This window comes from Aulonocara sp. 'chitande type north' Nkhata Bay, linkage group LG1, assembly GCF_057382095.1.
Source record: "Aulonocara sp. 'chitande type north' Nkhata Bay isolate Kocher_YH1m ecotype deep benthic linkage group LG1, A_spYH_male_GT1.1, whole genome shotgun sequence".
NCBI classification, from domain to species: Eukaryota; Metazoa; Chordata; class Actinopteri; order Cichliformes; family Cichlidae; genus Aulonocara; species Aulonocara sp. 'chitande type north' Nkhata Bay.
The window spans coordinates 19,697,462-19,716,262 of NC_141344.1; the positions used below are offsets into that span (position 1 = coordinate 19,697,462).

At 40.9% G+C, this 18,801-nt stretch overlaps 1 protein-coding gene across 2 annotated transcripts in view; it reads left to right on the forward strand.

The window, feature by feature from the left end:
• zfhx3b (zinc finger homeobox 3b) overlaps window positions 1–18,801 on the forward strand; it is a 330,171-nt gene that overhangs the window by 175,627 nt on the left and 135,743 nt on the right. Inside the window, exon 6 of one of the 2 annotated variants that reach the window (XM_086287421.1) lies at window positions 3,942–4,301. The gene's annotated coding sequence lies outside the window, so the exon portion shown is untranslated. Of the gene's footprint in view, window positions 1–3,941; window positions 4,302–16,363; window positions 16,710–18,801 lie in introns of those variants that run through there. The other variant, XM_086287429.1, reaches the window with a different exon arrangement.

Here is an 18,801-nt window from a genome sequence, read left to right on the forward strand (position 1 = left end):
TCAGCATCCTGCTTACCTGATTTTTCCATTACTTTCAGTTCACCCTGTTATAAAGTAGCATACCGTCATCTTTTGCCCAATTAATGCTTTTTTTTTTTTACATGCCTTACAGTCATGATTGGATTTTGTTTAACTTATTGATCTGATTCGGGGTTTTTTCCCTTTTGATTAATCACCAACAGAAGTAACAATATGTCATTAAATTCTAAACAAATTGAGGACCAATTACATACCCAGTCAGGCTGAAGTGACTATTGTGTGAATTAATTCAGGTCAAAAAGGTTATTGTCTCAAGACTAAGTTTGGGCAATTTGTTGTTTCAGAATCCTTTGTTCTCAAACTGAAAGTGTGTCAAATGTAGACAGATTGTGAAATATTTATTCCTTGACTGCAGATCATATTAGAGTGTTATTGTTTGTTTCGTTTTGTATTCCACCCCTAATTTGCCAGTGGTACAGTTTTTTGGCAAGTCTAACAAACACACATCAACTTTAACAAAGGTAGAGCCTATCCTGTAGCTTTAATTAGAAGGAAATTGTAAACAGACGCATGCCGTTCTTTTACGGATTATCTATACTTTATGACTGAATGTTTGAAGTTATGAGGGATTCTGAATCAGCAGTGCTCGAGTGGTGCTCTTATAGGACATTGTTGTCTTCAATTATTTTCAGTTATATTCCCGTCTGTAAGAGGCAGAAGATCATTTATTATTTAAAGATGCAATCGTTGCTGTTTATCTGGGATTTTTAAAACCGGGTTATCTTTTCACATAGTTTTTTTTGATTAAATGGAACAAAGTGTAATAAAATGCAGTTTCAAATAGATGCTTGTCTCTCTAGTGCAAGAGCTCATCTGCCATTATTGTGATTTAATATGAACGGTGCCAAGCAGCTGCCGAGAGACGGGATCTAACGAGCATCAGGGATGCTTTAGTATGTACATAAAGGGTCTCACACAGACAAGCTGCCAAAGACATGCATGCAAATACACATATAGGTGCTGACTAACAATGTCATATATCTTCATCCATATGTAGTAGATAAACACGGCAAACTGAAAGACTTGCAGCTAACTTTTGCAGGTGGATTAGTTCATTTTCTTTGGAAATAATAATGATTTGAACAAAGATTTTAAATTAAGCACACTGAGATCAAACAGCAGATTTTTTTTCCTGCATGCTGTTTGTTTACCAGACAGCAAGAAGGAACAGGCTACAACACTACCCTACTGTAGTTGTACAATGCATTTTCCTACTTAATTCATTACTCTATAAAATTGGCATTCGCAGAGCTTCATCCCCAAACAGCAATGCAAAAATAAAACTTTTTCCCCATATTTTTTGCATACCATCACTAGTATCCAGTAGCTTCCCTCTTGTTACTTTTAGTACTTAACTTCACACTAAAGCCCCTGAGACCCCACTATCGGGAGATTAGGCTAGCGTCAGTTGAAGTAGACAATCTGCAATCAATACCTGTGATATAAGCAGTCTGCCTGGGTCAGGCGACCTTGCTGTACGGGACCCACAGCAAGTCTTGTAACGTCCTCATAGATTCTGGGTGACTGACCCCTGACGACCTGGGCAGATAAGGTCAGTCTGACCAGAGTGACCTAGAGCAAAGAGGCCAGTGTCCAGTCAGTCTGGCTGTCCTATAATGAAGTGGTCAGTATTGCTTTTCTGTCACTCAGCAATTACAGGAAGAGATATGGCGCCATAGATAGGTGCTGAATGCACATGGAGGCAGTAGCCACAGAATTACATTCACGAGGACCGGTAAAGTGACATGTAAACTACTCTAATATGGGCTGGTAATGACCGGGAGCAAGATGGATCAAAAGGAGTCTGACAATATCAGTACAGCTGCATTGCTTCCATGTACGCAGGCTCATGAAGCACATCTGTACAGCTTGTGGTTATTACCTGCTTTTAAATATCTAATGACTTTTTGTTAAGAAGTATAAAAATTATAAGTGTTCCTTATTGGAACCAGTATTACTTACAATGTCATATATATAACAACCACTGCAAATAAATTGTAAATTAATAGCTTAACTTTGGCAAATACTAAATTTACTGTCGACAAACAATAACATTATAATTAAAATAGTTTACTAGAATGACCCAAAGCTATAGTTAACTGTGGATTTTCTGAAAATAGTAACTTTTACTAAATGTCTAAATGTATTTTATCAGTAATCAGCCCTTGATTAAAGATGTTCCAGATTTATTAATGACACAGGTGTAGCTTGCCGAGTGAAGAGAAACCACAATGAAAGACAGACAAACATGTGTCACAGTGTTTCAGCCCTGGCCTTTTGTGCTCTTCGACACAGGTCAGGGGCTAGGAAATCCCCAGCCATCCAGCAGCTGCCATCACAGACTCATAGCATTCTTCTGTGTGCTAACTATTTAGTTGTCAGTGATTTGGTTAAGTGGAATTGACTTTTATCTGCGGTGTGCTATGGGGCTGCCACTGGCAATTCAGAATCCCCCTTCCTCAGCTCCCATCTTATCCTGGTGTCACATCCAGCACATTGCTATTGGCAGCTGAGCCAAGCCTAATCAATAGCCCAGGTCAGGGATGGCCCGCGGCTCTGCTGTGGGTGGGCTATTGATCCGACACATACACTCCCACAGGTCGCCCTGACAAACCGGGAAGTCGGGAAGTCGTGGCGTTGGACGAAGTGAGAGAGCGGGGAAGAGGGAGATGACAAATTAACAGCGCTGCTTTCTGACTGCTGTAACCGCTGACAAAATCCTGTCATGAAAATAATTTATTTATTCCCTAGCAAGGAGCGCACTGTGTACTCTCGATTTAAGGTGGCTCGAAAGGATTATTATTCGATTTGATATTTCAAATGGAAGTGATTGGATGCCGTGAAAGGCTGACCGCACATTAAAATCAAGACCAGGAGCAAAAAAAACCCCGATAAAACATTTCAAATGCAAGCCCATCATAACCGCACAAGATGTCTGCCCCCGTCTCCCTTTCTTTCTCTTCTCTTCGCACCTTCATTTCTTTCTCTTTGCTTTGTGTATCCTCTGTTGACACTCTATCAGACCTGTGGCCAATGAGCAAGAGTCTAGTTATTTTTGTTGCAGTTTTAAATGTTGCTCCCCAAGCTCCTTATCAGCGCCACACTAAGAACTCTTGGGAACAATTAAACATGGGCTTTAACTCAAGTCTAACCACAGAGGTAAAAATAATCGCACAATGTTTCCAAATGGAAGCGGCTTCAAAAGAACTATTCAGTTATCACAAGCTGTCTGCCTCTCCCGCCTGTATTCCCAAACTAAATCTCTGTCGCTGTGGAACTATTGGAACATATGACAAGCATATTTACTCAGCTTCACAAACCAGGCCCATGTGGAATTCAAAGGCGTTTTTTTTTAACATGTTCCTTTTTTTTTCATTGCTGGAATTGACAGTTGAATAAATATGTACTGTCTATGAGACTTTGTTGTCGTATACTGGAGATCCTCTGCAGAACAGGCAATTATATATGCTATTACAGGAATATGTCTTGTTCCGGTTACAGGGAAATTAAGTTTCTCAGGAAATCTTTTTCATTTTTCATTTTAAAAGTCTTCAGTGGTATGAGAACAGAAATTACTCACAGCAGTTCATTTGCTATTAAATGTAATCTTGAAGTCGTAAGAGGCTGTCCTGCAGTAGTAGCATCCAAATAATTATAGATTAATTTTGTTGACTCTAAAAAGAGCTGATTAATTTTGAAGTCTTGATGGAAGTCATATTGCTCTGGTCTTTCTCTCTTGAAAGACATTTATTGTGTGCTCATATTTCCGGGATGAGGTAAAGATATTGTCGCTGCTCTTAGAAGACTGCACTGGAACTCTTTCATGGTTGTTGTGATTTTTAATTGCGTTCAAAACATGCTTCTGATGTTGTCTTTTTTCTTCTTCTTCTTCTTTGTTCCAGGTGATGGCGTCATTGTGAATTGCTCTTCTTGTGACCCGGGAGTCCCTAAATCCCAAAAACGTATAGCTTTGGAAAACCCTGGAAATACCTGGAATTCTAGGAGTAAATCACCAAAACTTCTTCAGGTGCCCAGGCACCAGATCTATAGCTTTACATTCTCCTTTATTATTTTTGTGAATACAAAGAAAGAAAGCCTGAACATTAGCAATAGCGTCTGGCCATCCACCATTGCTTCGACAAACCTGCTGTGACCAAGAGGGTGTGACCTTTCTGCCTGCTGACTTCAAACAGACACTTGAAACGAAAACACAGTCAGAGAGGCTTCTGTGTGTTGGAAACTCAGACCAAAAACCCCATCAGGTAAGGCTGTGAAGTCCCCCTTGCTCCTGCTGTCCAAACCCAAAGCCCTTTAACTTCTCCAGGGCTTTGAAGCTAACTTGTCCCCTCTGTATCCCTCACATGGTTAGCTCTCCCTCAGATTTGGGGTAAAGGAAAGTCTGGCTGATAAATGCCCCGCTTTCATGCTCTGCTCACCTGTTTATTCCTCTCAGATTAGAGGATCGGAATAGATTGTGGTTGTTTGGTTGATAGATGCTTATCCTAGGTTCTTCACCAGCCCCTTGCTGACTGGGCCAGTGATCAGCCAGAGCTTAGCGTTGGTGGCGTGGTTATGTGTCACACAGGCATGCTGTACAGATACATAAACTTGCAGACCATCATATGAAAATGTACAGGCCTGTGGACAGGAAATATACTTTATTTTTACACTATGACACACCTACAGTATACCCTCTCTTGCTTTCGATTACAGTTATCAGTATTCCTGTCAGTAATGGGATGTGCAAATATTCCAAGATGTGTGTGTTTTGAAGTTTAAAGGGACAAAAGTGATTTTCAGGCTGATAAAATGTCACCGCTGAGTGTGTGTGTGTGTGTGTGTGTGTGTGTGTGTGTGTGTGTGTGTGTGTGTGTGTGTGTGTGTGTGTGTGTTTATTGGTGCTTGTATATTGTCTTTTACTGCATGAGACTAGGTTTGTGCAAAAACGATATACAACATGGTTTTGAATCAGAAACATGCAACGGGGCACATTTGTGACGCATGTATGCATTTTTTGGGCTAACGAAATAAGCATTTCTTTTTTTTGATTGACTTTAAAAGAAGCTTTCCTCCAAGTTTCATAAGGGTTTCCCTGTTGTTGTTTTTAGAACACTGACAACGTAGCTTCACACATTGATTAAGACCTGATCCCAGGTTATCTGGACTATATTAAGTTATTCTGCTTGATAAGATAATAAGCAAACTTCTGGCTGAGCAGCATAGCATGAGTCAAATAGCGTCATATGTAAAATAAAGATTGAGGTTAAGGTTTTGCACATATGTAGCAAACAATTTCCTTTTCGTCATGCAAAAGGCAAATATGTTCATCTTGGTTTGTCAACCAAAAATTAATGTATTACTTTGCACTCTGAAAACAAGCGAAATTGAGAATATAATTTGTTTATGTAATCAAGTGACTGTACTGGAGCAAACATAAAAGCAACAGGACACGCTGAGTGGCATGAGTTATGTCTTAAAGGAGTTAAAAAGATTTGTTCGAAAAGTTCAAAGTCATTTAGTAAAATTTGGGTCACTGAAATTGAATACTTAACAGCAAGTTGTTGTTTAAAAAAATAAAAAGAAATACACGGAAATGTTTTTCTTCTCCTGCATCTTTAAATGATATTTTTAGTGCTGGCAAAAATAATACACTTGAAAGCTCATGAAACAATATTTATCATCTCGGACCTAATTAAGGACGTGATCTGAAATGTATTTTCTATAAAGTCTGATTTAGGACCCACAGGGTCAGCTGCCTCACAAATAGGGCAACAATAATACAGCAGGAGTCAGGAGTGGAAAGGGCTCCAGTCTGGGGGAAAGCAACTCCCCTCCCTGGTCTGTGTGCTGATGGAGCTGTGCTATTGCCCAGGGCTCCACAGCTCCAGGGCTCCGACACTAGACCTTATTTTTCAAGTGGGCAGCACAATGTTCTGCTACTGTTGGGGTTACTCCCTTTGTGCCAGCCCTCCCCTTTTAGAGAAAAAGACATGCATGATTTCATACATGAAAGATATATGTAATTGGACAGCGGGGCCTATGCAATACATTTACAATTCTAAACAGCATATGTGAAAACCACCTTCCACTTTCTCTCCCCGTTTCTTCCTGAGGAAATGTATTTGAACATATCAAAAATATAAGATCAGAAAACAGAGGCGACACGGGTTACCATTCTTGTTACGTGCTTTGTATTGCATGTGAGTGCGCTTTGTCGGCGTGTGGCTCTGGGAATTGTCTCATAGCATTAAGAGAAACACAGCGTATTGGGGCATCTTTTGCAATAGATGCCTATTGTGACATCCTCAGTAGTAAATCCGAAGCTGCCATTACTTGTTCGCTCTTTTTGGCTTGGGTTAGGGGTTAATATCAGCCTCGCAGTAACAAGGGAACTTGTGTCAGGATGTGATGGTTTAGTTGACAATTTAAAAAAAAATAATGCAATCAGTCGATAAAAATATAGACATAAAATATACACAGAGTAATCATTTTAATCTGTAACTGTAAAAGTAAAATGAAGTACATATGTAGAAAAAGTGGGGGGTTATACATTGCTTTAGATGCTGGTTATGTTTTTTTTAGTGAATGTATTCAAATGAACTCTTAAAATACAAAAGAAAGGGAGATGTAACTCTGTGACATTTTAAACATTTCATTGTGGAAAGCAATCCATGCTTACTTTGGCATCTAAAAATAATTTTTAAACAGTTCACAGCCCCAATGTACAGAAATCAGTTGACTGGACTGAGTGACCACTCAAAGATGCAAAGATTTACTTCTGTTGTTTAAAACTGGTCATTGAAATGTAAAAGGATTTATTATAAGCTTGAACTTTCCTTTAATTGTAACGTTCAAGCTTAATATGAGCCAGAGACTAACTTGGTGATTCCAAGATTAATTTACAAACAGTCATGAAGTGAATTAATATGTGTCTGTGATTCAACGCACTCATTTTATCCTCTAAGCTATGAAACAGAATATCACATCACTGTCGCTCATTTGACCACAGGGAAGGTATGACCTTTTGGAATTCAAAGACAGTTTTTCATGTTGATATCTTTTTGCCCTTATAAGCAGCAAAACAACTGTATAAGTGGATCAGATTCAGCCGATAACACCACAAAGTTGTAGTGATGCACAGCGTTGCAAATGATTTAGTAACTACTTATCTGACAGAATTAGAAGTGTTACTACATTGTTCCTGCTTGCTGCTAACACATCTGTCACTCTCTTGTCACTGTTTGTGTTACTGCCTGTGTGTTTTTTAACACAGTAAAAAGTAAAAGAGCCCTTTCCTGCCACCCCTCCAAACCTCCAGTGTCACATATGCAGTAGACACACAACAAAAATAAAAGTGCTTGAATTAGGTAAAGGGCATTTCTGTCACAGCAACGAGGTCAGTTGATTGCTGCACACGCGCTAAAATACATAATACAGAAGTGATCTTAGCACGATGGCAGGGCATGTGAGATGCGTGCTCCTAGTAGCAGGGATACAGGTGTCATTACTGAGCATCATCCCTGTGCCATATGCAAGGCTTCTGACTGTCTGCGTGACAGCTCCGAGTCCAAGTTGAAAAGTTCAACTTGTGAAGTTGATTTTCCTCTGAGGAATTGCTTTTATAAGCCATCTTTATGGTCATTCATTGCATTATTATACATATATATTTGCATATATATTGTAGTAACACGACACCGGTGACAATAACGCTCGTGCAGACCTCCTGGTTTAAGGTCTTAGCCCTGTGCTCCTGTAATTTTTCTGTCACTGCAAAAAGTAAACACCTTTGCTATTAAATCCCTTAACAAGCTAACACCTAAAAAAAAAAGAACAGCACCATTAATCACCGGTTTTTATTGGCTTCAGGAACACTCACCTCCGCTGAGGTATTTAGAGAACATGACCACAACCCTTCCAACTCACCACACACAGCATATAGGTGGGGCTGCCTGCCACCAAGACGAGGTTTAGGAGAGCTGATAGGGGTTAAGCATCCATAATTCTGCCTCAGTTGCTTTGACCAGCTTAAATTGCTTTCACACAACCAGAGGGCTTCTTCACAGTACTGGAGGTTTGATAGCGTGGGGTTTTGGATGAGCCTGTTGGCTTTGTTTCTTAACTAGATGCAGCACAGATGCTGTCTCTGCATCAGTAGGGCGTTGTGTGGAGAGGTATGATATGGGTAGTTGATTTCCATGCAAAATTCCCTACGATCCCAACCTTGTCTGTCTTCACTTCTCTCACTTGTCTGAGTCGCAGCCTGCTGACTGGGTGTAGTAAATAGGTCCTGAATAGCCGCTGAATATATAAAGACAAATCAAAAGCTGTCTTTGTGTTCACTTTAGATTGAGCTACACCTGTGCATTATATCTGCTATGGATCATTTTTCTTGAATTGCCATCAGTGTTGTTATTCACTGTCATTGATTTGAATTGATTAATTCTCACTCCAATAATCACCAATTGTGTGGTTAATTTGGCATATTTAAAGCCTTATAATATAACCTGGTGGATGCTCTGTTATTTCAAACTCTGTCCTCTAAGTCCTCCCTTGGTGCTTTTTTTAAATTTATGCATTCAACTGTTCCTGCCAGATGATTATTACTGTTTTTATTCTTGTGAATCAACGGTAGGCAAACTTGAAACTGTGTCTGTCCCGTGTGACACAGGCCATTGTCTGCAGAAATATGGTGCAGCGTCCCAGAGGCTGCGGGTGACGCAGGATTTGGATTTGACCTCTGGCGACAGTCCTGGATCTGTGTGTTTGCCCTCCATGTCGCTTCCACCTGTCATATTTTATCTCGTTGTGTTGTTAGGGGGTATTTCTTTACATCAAGGAAAATTAACTCTAACTTTCTCGCGTTCGATTGAAAATTCAGCGAGCACCAAGTGGCATTTAAATAAGTTTTGCGCTGTGAGGATCTGCGAGTCTTCTCTTTGGGTCGGTTTACCATCAGCTAAAGTAGCTGTTGCCTGGAGTGGTCATATGGCTCTGATTTGGGATCCCTCTGTTTCAGTGAGCCTCTCTAAAGCGCGTAAAACCCCACGAGTCCCGCCTGTCTCACACCCAGTATCTGTGACAGCAGCTCTAAGGATTTCTCCACTATTCACTGTATCCCCCGATCTGAAATATGCATTATCAGAAGGCCTAGTCTGCGCTTATTTCCTTCCTCCGTTAACAGTGCGTTGCTTTAAAATGATCTCGACATTAAATACGAAATTTATCACATTTGTCCTTAAAACTATGTAGATTGTAATATTTACACAAGCCTTTGCCTTATGTTTTGTTTTTAGCTCAACGCGTGTTCTTCCTCGACGCTTTTATTTATTTTTTTCCAAATATATATTTCTGATTTGGAATTTCTATCTGGCAACACTTGCAAGATGTTTAGATCTGCGCAGAACCTGACATCTTCTTTAGAAAAATACGAAAAGAGAAAAACATATATGTATATCTGTGTGTGTGTGTGTGTGTGTGTGTGTGTGTGTGTGTGTGTGTGTGTGTGTGTGTGTGTGTGTGTGTGTGTGTGGAGTTAATCGCTAATATAAATCATTAGTTTAAAAGAAAGTGGCTGAAAATGATTTTGTGTACTTGAAAGAGGTGAGGTGTGATGAGGCTGGACTGCTGTAGAATATCACTGCTCACACGCACTTTTGTGCTGTTGTTTTTACAGTGGTTTGTGAAACATTTGTACACTTGCAATTCGCCACTACGGCGATTACAACAAGAATAACAACAACAACTGTTATTATTATTATTATTAGTATTATTTTAATTTTCTGCCTATAAAATATGATGCGACAGAGTGATGCCCCCACTACCACCGCACACATACACACACGCAGATACACACGCTCATGTAAACCATGCACAGAGGGGAAGGAGGCAGAGAAACAGGGAGAGTGAGACAAGGAGTCACGCTCGCTGATTTTTGGGGGAACGTACGTGTGTGTGTGTGTGTGTGTGTGTGTGTGTGTGTGTGTGTGTGTGTGTGTGTGTGTGTGTGTGTGTGTGTGTGTGTGTTTCTTGATGCGATTCAGTCGCAGTGGTCAGGGGGAAATAATCTGTACAATCAAGCAAAGACAGCAAAACATCGGAGATTTTTTAATGTTTTACGACATTTTTCGAATATTGACAGAATAATTATGGGTTAACACGACCGTCTTTCCAAAATCCAAACGTCAAAACTGTTTCTGAATAATGCATTTGATCATTAATAAGGCAGTACTGGCAGGGCGAGTAAATGGATGAGAGAGAGGAATTGATATGCCTTCTTTTTTCTCATGTAAATGAGGCAGACTGACCAGACGGTCGCTCGTCATTTATTCTATCCCAAACTCTAAAATCACAACACCAGCAGCAGGAAGCAGGTTCTCTTTTTTTTTACACTTCATGTAGCATTCAGAAATATGACGTAAGCTTTACCCCCGTGTTGCTGGTTTGTATGTATCTATCGTTAACATGTAGGTTAAAAAAATAAAAACAATTTTACATTGTCAACAGACATATTTCAGATGTAGCATGCAATCTCAAAAGAGTTTAAAAAAGAAAAGAAACGTGCAGGGCATATTTGTCCAAGGGAATTTTTTAATATCAATATTTTATTTCAGAAGCACTGGATTAACAACCTAAAATAAAAGAGCAATATTAAAAAAAAATTAACAAAAAATAAAATCACATGAAATAAACAAGCAAATACAACAGCAGGTAGAATATCCCCTTATAAGACATTACAGAAAAAATACACAAGCAAACAAATAGATCCATGAAAATACTGTAATAAATCTAGAAAGCATGTGAAATATGAATAAAATGATCCAACACACTATGTGATATGTGATGGGCAAGAGTGTAAGTGAAAGAGCACCAAAGACGAGTCCAAACGTTGCATTTGATTTTGATAAACAAAAGATCCACCACAGTGATCAGCTGCATCCAGTCAAGAACATTCTGGGGGTGCCAAAAATGGAGGGGAAAAAAGGGGGAGGGTGGGGGGCTAGAAAGCTAGAGGCCACAGGCGTGTGTAGGTTTACTTTTTTTTTAAATTGCTGGTTTAGAGAATAAAGCCGAGGAAATAAAATAGTTATAAGTAAAGGTTTGCAAAAAGATGTTTTTCCCCTGTCCACAAGGCACGTGGCACACATCCTTCAAGGATGATGGTGGGAAATCATGTGTAGAGTGCAAAGCATGTTACATTTATAGTCCCCAATCCAAAACGATTGTAAAAAGTTAATTTAGAAGTGGAATAGCTGCACTTTTGATTATTTATTTGTCTCTTTTCTGAAGTTGTGTATCAGCAGATTTCTGCAGGACGCCCCGCTAATTAGGCCAAAATTTCGGTTTGATCCGAGCTGGGCATGTTGTTCTTTTTCGCTCTCGGTCAGTCAGAGGCTATTTCAAAACTAGGATAATTTTCGGAGTGAATCTCGTGTCCTTAATGGTCGGTTAAAAAAAAACAATAAACAAAAACACGTTTGACTGAAATGTCTGTGATTTCCAACGTTGAAATCCCTCGCCTATTTTGTCCACGCGATAACCTGAACGTGTTTGCGTGCCTCGTTTACATTCGAGTCCGTTTTTAAGATGCAACCACAGACTCAAAGGCAAAGGTGCGCTTTTGCAAAGACCTGGGTCCGCAGGCGCTTGGCTTCCATGAAAGAGCTGATGCGCTACTTGATCCCAGTGGTCAGGCTGAACATAAGAGGGCGCTCCCATTGCACCTGGCTGTGCTGCCCTATCCACCCTAGACACACGGAGCCGGACACCAGCCTCTCTCGTGGGTTCTGCAGCGGTAAACAGCGCAGGCTCAACTGTTACATTCGATTGATTATTGAGTGAGGGAAAAGGGGAAAAAGAACAACAAACATGATTTTAAGAAAATTGTATTTTCTCAAAATTTCAAATTATTCCGCATCAGTAAGTTGTACCTTTTTATGAAAAATAATAATATATTGAAAAGTTTTTAAATGTCTGTATTTACAGTTAAGATGGGTAACCTGGGCTCCAGTCTTTCTAGCCTATTATCAGCCCAGCTGGGGTCACTGAGCGGAGGATCGAACCCGCGGGCCGTGCGTGTGGCGTCTTTTAAATGTGTCATTAACATCTTCACTAAAAAGAAAAATCAATTTAATTTTCGTCGTTAAAAAAAATATTTGTGTTGTTTCCCTTTGTGTCTCAGCCTGAGCTTCGAGTCCACACGCAATTTTTATTTATATTTCCACAGCATAAGCTCGCTCAGTCGGTTTCCTTAAGAATTTCCTGATGCCCTTTTCATATCTGTTTACCATAGCCTGAACACATGACTGACACTCCTCTTGTTAATATTGCAGCCTATGAACATCTTAAATCCCTAAATCCTTCGGAATATAATGGTCGTTATCTCTTTATAAAGTTATATGACTTTTCTCGATAGCAGCTTTCATCTTTAAATACTTTCACCCCTGCTCATTTCCTCTGTTTCCCTTTGTGCTTTGTCTGGGATTCCGAGTGCATGGCGTACACGCGCGGGCACGCGTAACACGGGAGCACGGTAGCCGATCTGTTAAATAAAGTAAATGTAATTTAATTTGAACACATTAAAGTAAATATTTCTAAAAGCTGACAAGTGCTACACGTGGGTCTCTGACAACCATCACAGAGTGCCGGTTCAAGCACGTTAGTGACGATTATTGGGGGGAGGGGGGCTCTGCCCTCTGAATGCACAGTTTTGTTCCTTGCAGTCCTTCATATGGTCAAGCACTTTCATGTGCTCCGCATCTACGGAGAATTTTGCATTTTTAAGCTCCTCTGCCTTTCTTTGTCATATCCACGGGCTGTCATAGCCACAGGTTGTGTTGAATTTGCAATGCCACTCATCGATGTATGCCTATTGAGGCTGGCACGTGGACAGTTATCCTTCCCACTGAGAGGCGCAATTGAATGGTGGTAACACAAAAGCTTCAGACCCTGTCAGTTCCCCCTTTTTCTCTTTTCAGTGATGCATAGGCCCTAAAAGCATCAAGGCCTCTGCCTGACTGCTCTGCCTTTGATTTAGCCTACACTATACTCAATATGGTCGCTGATGGAGTAATATCAATCAGGCCTTTGCATAAATTTGTAAACTGAAGTTTGCATTGTTAGGCTTTAGGCGACTGACTGGCTCAAATCTGCCTCCTACAAGCCTCAAATTACACCACACTCTTTTATTATCTCGCAGCCCCTTTAACTCCTCTCGCACGCTGTTTTCAACCTATTCATTTTTACAATCTCTTCTTCCCGAGAGAGCAGACACGTCGCAAATCCTCGAGATTCCTGCAGACTGCCTCTCACACTGCAAAAATGCGAGCTGTTCGAAGGGGCGATGCAGTTGTCTTGTTTTTCTAAGAGGGGCATGCTATACAGGCGATGCCGCATTGCTTAAAAACAGGTATCAGTGCCTACCGTGGCTTGTGGAAGGCAAGTGCTGAGGAAATGCCGTGTTACAGCACACCATATATTTTACCAGCAGAGAGAGAGGGAGGGAGAGAAGGGGGAGAGACAGACAGAGAGGGAGGGAGGGAGAGAAAGAGAGCGATGGAAGGGGGGAGTTGGGTCTTGGCCATATAGGATACAATGTAAGAAGTTTGATTTTCATAGGCTCTTCAAAGGAATATATGCTATTGGATCTGTAGAAACGCCGGGTCCCATGGGGTTTCATAACCTTTCTAACCTTTAAGTCAAAGGCCCCTGGAAAATATAAAATATGGTCTAGCATTCATCTACCATCTTCGCCACTGCACCATCACAAAAGGCTAAACACATCGGCTGTGTGAGATCCTCGAAAAAAATAAATAAAAATGAAACACATTAGATTTGTCTGTGCCATGCATTTCTATCCGAGACACGCGAAAACAAGCAAACAAACAAAATACACGTTCGGTAGATTTATTAACCCGGTTAAAAGTCGTTTCTTACCAAAGCTTTGTATACTGGGTACTTTGAATCTGTATGATTGGGCAATGTTTCGGCCGGGCTATGTTTGCCTTTTAACTGTTAACTCTGCGTCTGAATTCACCATATAGACCCAGGCTAACAAATCCGTATTGTTTCAATAAACATGGCACGTTGTGTTATCAGGGAAAGCTACTGCTTGTATTCAGTGGACCAGGGACTCTATATGGAAGTGTTTGCACAGAAAGTGTGCACACTAAGAGTGAGGGATTGTCCATTTCCTCGGAGAATCAACAATAAAATTATCATACCAAAGAGCACTGAGAGACTCAAAGGTTGATTTTTTGCAATGCGGTCTTTTCATTCGGAGGAAACGATGGGACATCAGTTACAGAGGAGACGTGCTTTACGGAAATATTATTAAGACAAACAAACGCAGAACCTCAACAAATTCATGTTCGGATCGATCATGAAGGCTTTCAGAATTTCCTGAACACGAAACACCTCAGGAGGAGATGAGACACTGACCACCTGGGCTTCCTGTCATAATATCAGTGTAATTATCACAGCATAGCAAATTCCATGCATACAGACCGGAGTGGACCAAACAAAAAAACGCCTGACACAACTCTGTCACACATTTATAGTGTTATTATTATTATTTAAGAGAAGGTGCACTTATTGAACACGATGCTGCCAACAAACAAAATCAGTTTAGTAATAGATGTCTTGATAGCCTGTTTCCCCATCACTCCTCTGTGTTTCAGCAAGCCTTTCACTGATGTGCTGGGTAAGAAACAATATATGTATATTTTTTAAATAGCTACTTCAGGCTTATGCACATTATAAATAGCCTTAAAAATTAAATTAGATATAACACACATGTATATGGTTGTGGTTTCAACAAGTTCTTTATTTGGTTGGAGTTTTTTAAGAAGCTGAATTTTCTTTGCATACTGTACGAATAAAAGCAGCTCTCACGAGTTTGCCAGATTTACAGGAAAAAAAGAAAAAATATTTAAACCTTTTATGGGGTTCTCCTAATATCTTAAATAACAAATTATTTTATATTCCAACACTGCTATAAGATATTGTGCTGAATTTTATTTGGTCTGCAATTTGGAACTGGCTGTAACTGTAAGGACGACACGTCCTTTTCATACCTTCTCCGTCAAACTTGCATTTTGCTCTGTCTTATTCTATAAAACCAAATTTGACAATTTCACATTTCCGTCAGGTGTCATGGCTTTGTTTGCTTTATTTCACTTAAATATACGCACACACATTTTTATGCGAGTTGAGAAACACCTCATTGCTCTAAAGTTGCAGTAGACTTTCATATACGTCTCACCATTGAGCCAGTCACCGTTGTTTTAATTTGATTTGATTTTTATTTGGGAAATAAACGCAAGAATTCAAAAGGATTCCCTTCCATGTTTTTGCAAGGGTCGATCTACACGAAGTTGATCAAAGTTTGACATTTTTGAAGGCGCGCAACACCGCTGTTTAATGCCAACTTCAGTCTCTGGGCAAGTGGCTTTCCTCTTAATGCTTCAAAATGTATAAATGTACACGTACATATAACCTGTTAGTTCTAATATCCAGGGAACTAAGCATGCTCTTTTTTCCCTTTGTTTTTTGCGGGTTACAATAGTAAGCTATACCCTGGCATCCTGCATGCTGCTGTTACAGTACACTTTTGCATAGATGTGGAAATCGCTTTGAAAAAAATAATCATCCCCCCCGCAAATGTTTATTGTAGTTCTTTGCAAACACGACAGGTCGCTGAATGGTTACAGGTACACTGTGCCGATGACTAGCAGGCGAACTTTTCTGGTTATTTCAGCTGCCGAGAGTCTGATTTGGTTTTCAATAACTTCTTTAAACGTACAATCTAAACTCACTTAAAAAAAAAAGAAGAAGAAGAAGAAGAAACATAACCCTCCGTGCAGCTTTGACGAGACCAAATTGGCTCGCATGGACCCAAAAGAGACTGAATAAAATAAAGCCGGGCTGCTTATGCGCTTTAAGTGACCGAAACATGTGCATATCTTTCATTTTAAAAAGCAAAAACCGCGACAAGAAAACGTTTTCAAAAAGTGGAGGAAAAAAAAGAGCGGAAGAAAAGCTGCGTCCGTGGCACCGGGCTTTGCCTGCTACGGCTGCCTGCTCCACTATTAACTTTCGCTGCCTTTCCTCTAATCAAACTCTTACTTTCCGCTGTTCTTAATTCCATATTTTCAATTCCTGATCATTACTTTCCTCTTTTTTTCTACTTGTATCTATCCATCCATCCCTCCCTCCCTCCTCTTTCTCCCTCCCTCCCTCCCTCTCTCTCCCGAGCTCTCTCCTTTGCTGAATCTTATTGATCCAGAAGGCGGCTAATTAGCCCTTCCCTTCGTGCCTGTGTAATGAAGCACATGCGCACTGAATTAATCACAGCCATTTTTTGCAGGAAACTAATTAGCAGGAATAAAGATCCAAAGAGTTTTTTCTTTTCAATCATCAGATCTCACTTTCACCTCTTCCTCGCTCCCTCTAACACAAGACTCATCGCCTGCTTTGCATCCAAATTATTTTTATATTGCCTTTAACAACTAATAGTACCTACTTCGTTTTTTACACTCCGCAACAACAATGATCTTTCTTTTGCCACCCTAAGCGCAAACTGACCAAAAGGGGACTGCCTTGATGGGATCTTTAGCTAAATCATCTCAATACTGGATTAAAAAGCGAGGATCACAAACCGGCAGCGAGAAATTGTAAGTTTCAACTTTGCGTTTGTCTCTTTTCCTCTGTTTCAGCGATCCTATTCTTTTCGCTGTCTGACTTATCTGAATCTCTCCTCTCCTATCTGTTCGTAGTTTTTTCGTGTAGCGGACCTGGCTATTCTCACGTTGTGAGAAAAGGCTGGCGATCACAAGTTCATTTCATGCAAGTAGTTGGTTTATTCTCGATTTTTATTCGTATCGTTACCTGTGTTTACATCAGCGTCCGTCCTCTCCTCCTCATGAATGGAAGATAAGAAATAGGCAAGACAGCGATCCACTCCAAGCAGTTGATCGTGGAGAGAGGGGGGGGGATAAAAAAAGCACGGTTTTAAAACAAATGTGTGCTTTTCGGTGGGATCGGGGAAAGGTGTAGAGGGTTTGTGGTTGTCGAGAAACGTGTTTTGAGGCACAAACGCAATGAGAGAGGGCTGTGCTGAGCGGCGGACGAAGGGCAGCGGCAGCTCCACATGAGCGCTGCCCAGAAAAGGAGCTCCAAGTCCAGCTAGTGGGGTCCGTGTGTGTCCGGCAGATGGGAACATCTCTCTCTTTCTAAATTTTGACAGATTTCACACTTGCCACATCCACGGGGTTTCACCAACGTCGTGTGCTTATAAAATCCTCTTCTGGATAAAGACATTTTTGTTCTTCTCCGACACGTCTCTGTCTGAAATGGGCAATCCCTCCGCCCTGCCTTAGTTCCTCTAGCTACACTTTCCCCCCTTTACCCCACTTTGTCCATCTTTTCTTTTTTATTTTTCATAGCGGTTTGCCTCTTTCAAGCGTTGTTTTTAAGTCGATACTCGCTCATTCACTGACGGAGTCACATGCAAATCGATCGACGTGTGTGTTTGTGTGTGTGTGTGTGTGTGTGTGCGTACATGAGCGGGTTTGTGTTTGCGGGCGCGGTGTGTGCAATGTGAATGTGGTTTGTTGAGGGAAAAACGGAGCCCAGGGTCTCCTTCGTGACAGGAGCGGATCAGCAGGACCTTGTACACGGACAGCCTGAGAGTCTGAGCAGCGCTGCACAGAGCAGACATGCATTTTAGGGAAGACGGCGACAGCCTGCGTCTTCTGCCTCGAACTACTTGGCTACCGTATCTTGACTTTCAAGAAAAGACTTTTCCCCGAGAAACGTTGACCAGAAAGACAACAACACATTTCCTCATTTGACTGACCTTAAGCAGACACTATCATTCCAAAGTTACTGCCGGAAACTTTAAGCGTGGTCCAGGCTAAACCTGCAGGTCACTGAATGCATTTAGTGATCGCTTGTAGGAATAAAAAAAAAAGAGTGAGAGAGAGAGAAAAGAAAGTCAAACTGGATATCTTCAAAATAGAACAGACTGCATTGTTGAGTGGAAAACACACGCCTTTTGAAAGAGATGGTCTCAGCTGAAGAGGCCTTTTTCCCCCAATACAGTTGATTATAGCTTTGATAGGCCAACTAATCTCCCCCTCCCAAAAAACATGAATCTGATCGGAAAAAATAAAGAAATCGGAAATTCTGTTGCCTTGACTGTAATTGAAAGATGAAAATTTCTGTAAATATCCTCAAACATAACGACTACTTTTCAGGAGGACTTGGTCTATATACGGCTTTTTAAAAAAGCGGCGAGAATGATTAGGTAATCTGCGATATATTTCGCGACACAGAGTCGGGAATAGAAAGAGAGAAAAAGGTTTTTCCGAGCGAGCAGAGGCATTGATAGGATATGTGTACCGTTTGGGGAAGCAGAAAGGGGGGTGAGAGGCTGTGTGTGTCTGTCTGTGAGGGGGGGGGGGGGTAGGTCAGACAGCAAGAAACGGGGGGAACAAGGGTCATGGAGTGAGAGCAGAGATAAAAAAGACAGAGAGGAAACCCCCTCGCAAACAGCCGAGGGATAATGGGGAGAGAGTGGGTCTGGCTGGGGGAACAGGGTGATGGTAGGCTAGTTGTTGGCATGTTTTGGGAGCCACACAAAGCCCGTATGGTTGTCAGCATCTGCAGGATTAAGACTTATTTTAGGATGGGAGAAACGAAAATAGACCGGTAACGGGTTTAATACAATTAAACGTTCATGTAGTCAAGAGGTTGCAAGAGAAA